We start from the raw sequence: 10062 nt of genomic DNA, 5'->3' as shown, positions 1-10062 counted from the left end.
TTTGCATAGAAGTGTAACTTTGTAACTTCATTTTAGTCTCTGAGTGGCTGCTTTCCACAACCAGTCAGAGGTTTGCAAAGGGTGTAACCTTTGTAACTTCACTTCACTGATTGTGGGCCACTACTTCATTTGCATGGGGTGTACACCAAGTGGCCAATGGAAAACTTCTAGAGGATATTTAAACCCCAGAAAATTCTGTAGCTGGGCTCTTGAGTCCCTGTGCTTGGCCTGCTCCCACCCTGTGGAGTGTACTTTTGTTTGCAGTAAATCTCTGTTTTTATTGCTTCATTCTTTCCTTGCTTTGTTTGTCCATTTTGTCCAATTCTCTGTTCAAAATGCCAAGAATCTGGATACCCTCCAACAGTAACATGGAGACACTGAGAGAAGGTGGCCATCTGTAAGCCAAGGAGAGAGACCTTAGAAGAAACCAAACCTGCCAATACCTTGATCTTGGACCTCCAGCCTCCAGCTGTGAGAAAATAAATAAAATAAATTTCTATTGTTTAAGCCACCCAGCCTGTGGTATTTTGTTATGGTAGCCCCAGCCGACTAACACAGTTGCTTAAGAGAGCTGGGTGTGATCTGGATCCCCGCTAACCTAGGGTTCACTCTTTCGCCATTCTCCTTTGCTCATGGCCCTCCACCCACACTGGTCTTCTCTAGTTTCTAGAAGGTCAGCCCCGTTCCAGGCTCTGGAGCTTTGAGTGCACTGTTCCTTCTAACTAGAGCTGTGTGCCCCCTGCTTTTTAAGTGACTGGCTCCCTCTTATCCCACAGGTTTCAGCTGACATATCATTTCTTCAGTACCTTCCTGACCACCCTGTGGAACAGAAGTGTCTCCCTCTACCTGATATTCTATCTCTGGCCATGGTTTGTTTCTTTATAGACTTTTATCGTGATTTGTAATAATTTTGTTTACTTTTGTCAAGTCTTTTGTTTGTCTTTCCAATAGTAGACCTTAAACTCCCATGAGGGCAGAAACATGCCTGCCTTATTCGCTGCTCTGTCCCAGTGGCCTAGCACATTCTAGACCTTCAAAAATAATTTCTGAGGGAATGCAATGTGTGTCATCCGGTATTTTCTGTTGCTTAAATTTATTATTTATTTATGTATTTAGACAGGGTCTCACTCTGTTGCCCAGGCTGAGTGTGGTTGTGCACTCATGGGTCACTGCAGCCTCGACCACCTGGGCTCAAGTGATCCTCCCATCTCAGCCCCCTGAGTAGGTGGGACTATAGGTGCACAACACCATGCCTGGCTAATTTTCTTTCTTTTTTTTTTTGAGACTGAGTCTCGCTCTGTCACCCAGGCTGGAGTGCAGTGGCACAATCTTGGCTCACTGCAGCCTCTGCCTCTTGGGTTCAAGCGATTCTCCTGCCTCAGCCTATTGAGTAGCTGGGATTACAGCCACATGCCATCACACCTAGCTAATTTTTGTATTTTTAGTAGAGACGGGGTTTCACCATGTTGGCCAGGCTGGTCTTGAATTCCTGACCTCAAGTGATCTGCCTGCCTTGGCCTCCCAAAGTGCTGGGATTACAGGCATGGGCCACTGTGCCCAGACATGGCCATTTAAATTTATTTTATTTTATATTATTTTATTTTATTTTATTTTATTTTATTTTATTTTATTTTTTGAGACGGAGTTTCGCTCTTGTTGCCCAGTCTGCAGTGCAGTGGCACTATCCCGGCTCATTGCAATCTCCGCCTCCCAGGTTCAAGCGATTCTCCTGCCCCAGCCTCCTGAGTAGCTGGGATTACAGGCATGTGCCACCATGCCCAGCTAATTTTTTTTTTTTTTTTTTTTAGTAGAGACAGGGGTTCTCCATGTTGGTCAGGCTAGTCTCGAACTCCTGACCTCGTGATCCACCCTCCTTGGCCTCCCAAAGTGCTGGGATTACAAGTGTGAGCCACCGTTCTGGGCCTTAAATTTATTTTTAACTATGTGTTGAATGAAAGGAGAAAGAGCAAGCCTGACTTTTCTAGATGGGGGATGGGTAGCAATTGGGCACAATCATCACCCACATATATGTCCACGGGGCTCAGGGGTACCACACCTCTGCTTCCTCTAAACCATTTAACACCTTGATGATCTGCCAAGAACTTTGCTTATTAGTGGTTCCAGTTATGGCCTGGTGAGGGAGAAGGTTGAAAATAATTTGTTACTCATACATAATACGTCAGAATTCTATCACCTTCACTCGGCTACAGTACATCCACTCCAAACTCCACTAGCTCATTACATGAAGACATTCAAAAGCATTCAAACCCTTACGTGTTCCCTTTGTCATAATTCAACAGCAAAATCTAAAACGTGATAAACCAAGCTGTTTGCAAAGTTTTGTGGAGAAGAAGGTAATTCCAACCACCATGTATCACAAAGGTTGAATTGTTCAACAGAGGATTACCAAATGGAAATTGAAATCTGCTCCACGTTTCTAATATTAAGCCAGGAGAGAAAAGAGTCTGTCATTGTCTCCACATCTAAGATGAAACCTGAGGACTCAGAGCAGCGATTGCCCTGGCTTGCCTGGCCATAAATACCTTCTTGATTAAAAGTCCATGTCCATGCTGGGCATGGTGGCTCATGCCTGCAATCCCAGCACTTTGGGAGGCCAAGGTGAGTGGATCACTTGAGGCCAGGAGTTCGAGACCAGCCTGGCCAACATGGTGAAACTCCATCTCTACTAAAATTACAAAAATTAGCTGGGCATGATGGTGCAGCCATGTAATCCCAGCTACTCAGGAGACTGAGGCAGGAGAAACATTTGAACCCAGGAGGCAGAGGTTTCAGTGAGCCGAGATCATGCTACTGTACTCCAGCCTGGGTGACAGAGTGAAACTCTTGTCTCAAAAAGAATTTTTTAAATTAAAATTAAAAAAAAAAGTCCATGCCTGCCAGACTGTTGGAACAATGAAATGTTATTTCAAAACGTCTAAGTTTATGCAAAAGACAACAGACTAATCCAAAATAATGATATAACAAGGGTATTAACTTATATTAATAAAATCTATTTTATTTATTTATTTTTGAGACAGAGTCTTGCTTTGTCATCCAGGCACAAGTACAATGGCAAGATCTTGGCTCACTGCAACTTCCATCTCCTGGGTTCAAGCGATTCTCTTGCCTCAGCCACCTGAGTAGCTTGGGCTACAGGCATGTGCCACCACGTCCGACTAATTTTTGTATTTTTAATAGAGACCTGTCTCCATGTTGGCCAGACTGGTCTCAAACTCCTGACCTCAAGCAATCCACCCACCTCGGCCTCCCAAAGCGCTGGGATTACAGGCGTAAGCCACTGCGCCTGGCCTAAAATCAACTTTAAAAGTTTTTTGTGGTTTCTTCCCTGAAAGTTTCTAGGCTTTTGAACATATTTAAGGGGAGCAAAAATACTATGTTTGCATGTTTCAAATAAGTGAATAAAACATGGACGGAACTGACTAATTGTCTCAAGAGTTAGATCAGGACTTTTGCCTCTAAAATAAATCCAAATATTAGTTTTCCTGTTTTTATCACTTTATTATCATAAATGGGCCTTATTTTCTTTATTTCTTTTTTTCTGCATCTGCTTGCTAGGGAAATGTGTGCCTTATTTTAAAAGTCCGTTGTGTTCCTCGAAGGCTGTCTGCAAACTATTTTTGGAAAGTGAATCACGTAATATCTAAAGATATCAACTATTTTAGAGATCCTTATACTGAATTTTGTTTGCAATAGGAAGAAATATGTTTGTAATGTAAATATTCACTTTCTAGTTTTTCTGTGTTTGAAAATTCAGATTCTAAAGTCTCAGATTTATATGTCTCATAGATTCTGAAAGTTTTTCACTCTTAAAATAGTAAATAGCTGACAAAATACAAATGGTGTGATATAAAACACAGAAAGGAATCAAATCAGTGGGTGGAAATGTCTTAACTTTGTGCTGATTAAGGAGTAAATGCGAGAAAAACTGTTCTTTTCCTTTTTTAGCTTCCTCATCTTCCCTCTTATGTTTTCCTTCCCTCTCCCAATCCCCTACTTCAGCAAGTTCCCAAATTTTAAACAAGTCAGTCTCCTGTTTGGCAACTTTTCCTGACCATTCAGCAGTCAGAAAACAGGAAAGTTACTCTTCCCTTTGCCCTGTTTTTAAACTTTCTATTTCTACTAGGCAGCTTTTACCTATCACACTGGGATTTAACAAAGTATCTGAGGAATTAACTCACACTAATGTAGAAAACACTGGTGGCAATTTTCCATATCTTTTTTTTTTTTTTTTCTCCTTCTTTGAGACAGAGTTTCACTCTTGTTGCCCAGGTTGGAGTGCAATGGCGTGGTTTTGGCTCCCTGCAGCCTCCGCCTCCCAGGTTCAAGCAATTCTCCTGCTTCAGCCTCCCAAGTAGCTGGGATTACAGGTGCATGCCACCATGCCTGGCTCATTTTTGTATTTTTAGTAGAGATGGGGTTTCACCGTGTTGGCCAGGCTGGTCTTGAACTCCTGACCTCAGGTGAATCACCTGCCTTGGCCTCCCAAAGTGTTGGGATTACAGGCGTGAGCCACCGTGCCCAGCTCCATATCATTTTTTTAAAGGTCACCCAGAGGCAACAATGTTTTGATTCAAAGGAACAGTTCGTTAGTGAATGGATTCTCGAGAGGACCTTCTGTTTTACATGCATTTATCTCTGCCATCTCTCTAGTCCACTCTAACAGGAGTAAAGACAAGAAGACCCACGGCCAAAAGGACAAAGAGGCAAAGAAGAACAATCTAAACCCAAAGCAAGCAGAAGGAAGGAAATAATAAGGCTTAGTGCAGATATTAATGAACAGAGAATAGAAAAACAACAGAGAAAAATCAACGAAAGCAAAAGTTGATTCTTTAAAAATACCAACAAAATGGACAAAACCTTAGCAAGACTGACCAAGAAAAAAAGACTCAATTACCAAATCCAGAATTGAAAGAGGGCTCATTACTACTAATCTCACAGAAATAAGAATTGTAAGGCAGCCAGGCGCAGTGGCTCACACCTGTAATCCCAGCACTTTGGGAGGCCGAGGTGGGCAGATCACCTGAGGTCAATAGTTCAAGACCAGCCTGACCAACATGGTGAAACTCTGTCTCTACTAAAAGTATAAAATCAGCCGGGCATGGTGGTGCACACCTATAATCCCAGCTGCTCAGGAGCCCGTTGGCAGGAGAATCACTTGAACCCGGGAGGCAGAGGTTGCAGTTAGCCAAGATTGCACCACTGCATTCCAGCCTGGGCAACAGAGAGAGACTCTGTCTCAATAATAATAATAATAATAATAATAAATTATAAGGGAACACTATGAAAAACTGCATGCCAACACATTACACAGTATAATTTAGATGAAATGAACACATTTCTGGAAAGACACAAACTATCAAACCTGATTCAAGAAAGAATGGAAAATCTGAGTATACTTATAACAACCAACCAGGCTGAATTAATAATAAAAGAAAAGTCTCAGCTTCACTGGTGAATTATACCAAGCATTTAAAAAAGAAATAATACCACTATGGTGTTATTCTGTGATAGTATTATAGCATGCAATTCCTCAAAATTAAAAATAGAATTACCATATAATCTGGAAAATCTACTTCTGGATATATATCCAAAAGAATGGAAAGCATGGTCTCAAAGATATATTATATTTCTTGTTCATAGCAACAATATTCAGAATAGTCAAAAGATAGAAGCAGCCAAAGTGTTCATTGAAAGATGAATGCATATACAAAATGTGGTGTATACCTACAATGGAATATTACTCAGCCTTAAAAAGGAGGAAAATTCTGATGCATGGTATAACATGAATGATCCTTGAGGGCATTATGCTAATGTGAAATAAACCAATCACACAAAGATAAATACTCTATAATTCCACTCATACGCGGTACATAAGAGCAGTCAGAATCATAGGAACAAAGCCAGGTATGCATCTAAAGTCTCAGGTACTTGGGAGGCTAAGACAGAAGGACTGCTTGAGCCCATGAGTTTGAAGCTGTAGTGCACTATAATTGTGCCTGAGAATAACCACTGCACTCTTGATTGGGCAACATAGTGAGATGTTGTCTCAAAATTTTTTTTAAAACTATAGAAACAGAAAATAGAACAGTGGTTACTGGGAGCTGGGAGAAGGGGAAATGGGAGGTTGTTTAATAGGTATGGAGTTTCCGTTTTGCAAGATAAAAAAGTTCTGGGCCAGGTGCAGTGGCTCACACTTGTAATCCCAGCACTTTGGGAGGCCAAGGCAGGTGAATCACCTGAGGTCAGGAGTTCAAGACCAGCGTGACCAACATGGTGAAACCCCATCTCTACTAAAAATACAAAATTAGCCAGGTGTGGTGGAGCATGCGTGTAATCCCAGCTGCTCGGGAGGCTGAGGCAGAAGAATTGCTGGGACCCGGGAGGCGGAGACTGCGGTGAGCCGAGATCACGCCATTGCACTCCAGCCTGGGTGACAAGAGTTAGACTCTGCCTCAAAAAAAAAAAAGTTCTAGAAGCTGGTTGCAACAACAATGTGAATATACTTATCACTACTAAATTGTAAACTTAAAAATGGTTAAGATAGAAATTTTCATATTAGTGTATTTTACCACAATTTTTAAAAGATAAATGATATAAATTCTTCACAAACTCTTCCAAAATATAGAAGAGAAGGGAACATTTCCCAACTCATTCTATGAAACTGGTATTGCCCTGATACCCAAACCAAAGACACCACAAGAAAGCTATGGACTAATATCTCTTACCAATAAGATGCAAAATCCTCAAAAAAATTAGCAAGTAGAATTTGGCAATATGTAAAATGGATTATACACCACGATCAAGTGGAATTTATCCCAGGAATGCAAGATTGTTTTAACATCCAAAAGTCAATTGATGTAACATACCACATCAATAGAGTAAATGGGCCTGTCTGCAGAATCCGCACCGACCAGCACCAGGCCCATGACACAGGGGTACTGGGACATCTGAGGGCTGACCCACACCATCTGCCTGCTCCAGCAATACACAGACTCAAGCTATGAGGAAAAGAAGGACTTTCCCAATCTGCCCTACTTGACTGATGGGGCTCACAAGATAACCCAGAGCAAGGCCATCCTGGGCTGCATTGCCTACAAGCACAACCTGTGTGGGGAGACAGAAAGGGAGAAGATATGGGAAGACAGTTTGGAGAACCAGCTTATGGACAACCAAATGCAGCTGGCCAGACTCTGCTACAACGCAGATTTTGAGAAACTGAAGCCAGGATACCTGGAGGCACTCCCTGCAATGCTGAAATTCTACTTACAGTTCCTGGGGAAGCAGCCATGGTTTCTTGGGGACAAGATCGCCCTTGTGGATTTCATTGCTTATGATGTCCTTGAGAGAAACCAAGTATTTGAGCCCAAGTGCTTGGATGCTTTCCCAAACCTGAAGGACTTCATCTCCCGATTTGAGGGCTTGGAGATCTCTGCCTACACGAAATCCAGCCGCTTCCTCCCAAGACCTGTGTTCACAAAGATGGCTGTCTGGGGCAACAAGTAGTGCCTTGAAGGCCAGGAGGTGGCAGTGAGCTGCCCATACTCAACCTGCTGCCCAGACTGTGTAGAGCAGCTGGACTCCACACCCCAGCCCCTGCCTTCTTGTTCTTTTCTCCTGTTTATTCCCTTCTTTACCCCCAAGACTTTACTGGCCCTCTTCACTTCCCCTAAACCCCTGTCCCATCCAAGCCCTTTAAAGCCTCAGCTACCCATTTTCCTTTATGAACGTCTCCCTCCCAACATTACCCTTCCCTGCACTAAAGCCAGCCTGACCTTCCCTCCTGTTAGTGGTTGTGTCTGCTTTGAGGGGCCTCACTGGCCCCTCGCCTGTGGAGCTAGCTCAGCCCTGAGGTCCCAGGGCTGCATGAAAGAGCAGCATTGATTGGTTTACAGGCCCTTCTCCTGCAGCATGGCCCCTGCCTTAAGCCTACCTGATCCAAGTAAAACCTAAAACACACAGACACACAGACACACACACACACACACACACACACACACAGAGAATAAATGTCAAAATCCACAGGATCATTTCAATAGATGCAGAAAAAGCACTTGACAAAATTTAACACCCTTTCATGATGAAAAAAACACTCAACAAAATAGGAATAGATGAGAATTTCTTCAACTTAATATAGGGCTTCTACAAAAAACCCACAGGTAAGAGCATATTTAATGGTAAAAGAACTGATTCTTTTTCAGATGAAGCATCAAGACAAAATGAAGAACAGGACAAAGACGTCTGCTCTCCCGGCTTCTATTCAACATTGTGAAGGAGGTTCTAGCCAAGGCAATTAGGCAAGAATAAGAAATAAAAGGCACCCAGCTTGGAAAGGAAGAAATAGAAATATCCTATTAGTTGATGATGTGATTTCACATATAGAAAATTCTAATGAATCCACTAAAAAACTGTTTGAACTAACAAACAAGTTCAGCATGGTTGCAGAATACAAGATTAATATACAAACAGAAATTGTATTTCTTTATAGTTGCAATAAGCAAACAGACAATGAAATAAAGAAAATTCTGTTTATAATAGCATCAAAAGAAAAACTACACAGAAATAACTTTAACAAAAGAAGTACAAAACTTGTACACTGAAACCTACAAAACATCATTGAAAGAAATTGAAGATTTTAATAAATGAAAAGATAATCTATGTTCATAGGACAGAACACTTAACATTGTTAAGATGGAAAAACTCTTCAAATTGAACTAAAATTCAATACAGTCCCTAACAAAAACCTTGGCTGATTTCTTTGCAAAAATTGGCAAGCTAATCCTAAAGCTCATATGGAAATTTAAGAAACTCAGAATGGTCAAAACAGGTTTTTAAAAAGAACAAAGCTGTAGAATTTACATTTCCCAATTCTAAAACTCACTACAAACCTATAGCAATCAAGACAGAGTGATACTGGCATAAGGACAGACATATTGATCAACAGAACAGAATTGAAAGTCCAGAAATAAAGCCTCACATTTACTGTCAATCAATTTTTGACAAGAGCACACAACCATTGAATGAGGAAAGAACAGTCTTTTCAAAAAGTGGTGCCAAGACACTGGATATCCATATGCAAAGGATGAAGATGGACCCTGTGACTCACACCAGATACAAAAATGAATTCAAAATGGATCAAAGACTTAAATCTAAGAGTTAAAACTCTAAAACTCTTCAAAGAAAAGTCAGGAATGAGTCTTTATGACCTTGAACTAGGCAATAGTTTCTTAGATATGACACCAAAAGCACAAGTAAAACAAAAGAAAAAGTGTGTAAATTAGACTTTATTAAAACTAAAACTTTAGTCCTTCAAAGTACATCATTAAGAAAGTGAAAAGATTCCAATGCTCAACGCCATTAATCATCTGATAAATGCAAACCAAAACCATATGAGATACCACTTTACATCCATTAAGATAACTATAATAAAAATGGAAAATATACATAAGTGGACTTGTGTTATATGGGGAAAAAGTGGAAAATAGCAAGCACTGGTGATGATGTGGAGAAACTGCAACCCTCGGCCGGGCGTGGTGGCTCATGCCTATAATCCCAGCACTTTGGGAGGCCGAGGCCTGAGAATCGCTAGAACCCGGAACAGTGAGTCAAGATCATGCCACTGTACTCCAGCCTGGACAACAGAGCAAGACTCCATCTCAAAAAATAAAATAAAATAAAATAAAGAAAAGAATTTGGCAGGCTGGGCGCGGTGGCTCAAGCCTGTAATCCCAGCACTTTGGGAGGCCGAGACGGGCGGATCACGAGGTCAGGAGATCGAGACCATCCTGCCGACACGGTGAAACCCCGTCTCTACTAAAAACTACAGAAAACTAGCCGGGCGAGGTGGCGGGCGCCTGTAGTCCCAGCTACTCGGGAGGCTGAGGCAGGAGAATGGCGTGAACCTGGCAGGCGGAGCTTGCAGTGAGCTGAGATCCGGCCACTGCACTCCAGCCTGGGCGGCAGAGCGAGACTCCGTCTCAAAAAAAAAAAAAAAAAAAAAAAAAATAAAAAATAAAAAATAAAAAATTAGCTGGGTGTAGTGGC

The 10062-nt window shown here is 41.7% G+C and overlaps 1 pseudogene across 1 annotated transcript; it reads left to right on the top strand.

Moving 5' to 3' along the window:
- The first annotated feature begins 6945 nt into the window (after window positions 1–6945).
- Window positions 6946–7977, top strand: LOC112623075 (annotated as a pseudogene). The gene has a single exon (XR_003119084.1). The product of XR_003119084.1 is annotated as a glutathione S-transferase Mu 2 pseudogene (transcript).
- The last annotated feature ends 2085 nt before the right edge of the window (window positions 7978–10062 follow it).

The sequence above is a fragment of the Theropithecus gelada genome, chromosome 4, assembly GCF_003255815.1.
Source record: "Theropithecus gelada isolate Dixy chromosome 4, Tgel_1.0, whole genome shotgun sequence".
Lineage (NCBI taxonomy): Eukaryota > Metazoa > Chordata > Mammalia > Primates > Cercopithecidae > Theropithecus > Theropithecus gelada.
Note: the sequence above shows the minus strand (reverse complement) of the source record. Positions and strands in the feature narration are given on the sequence as shown.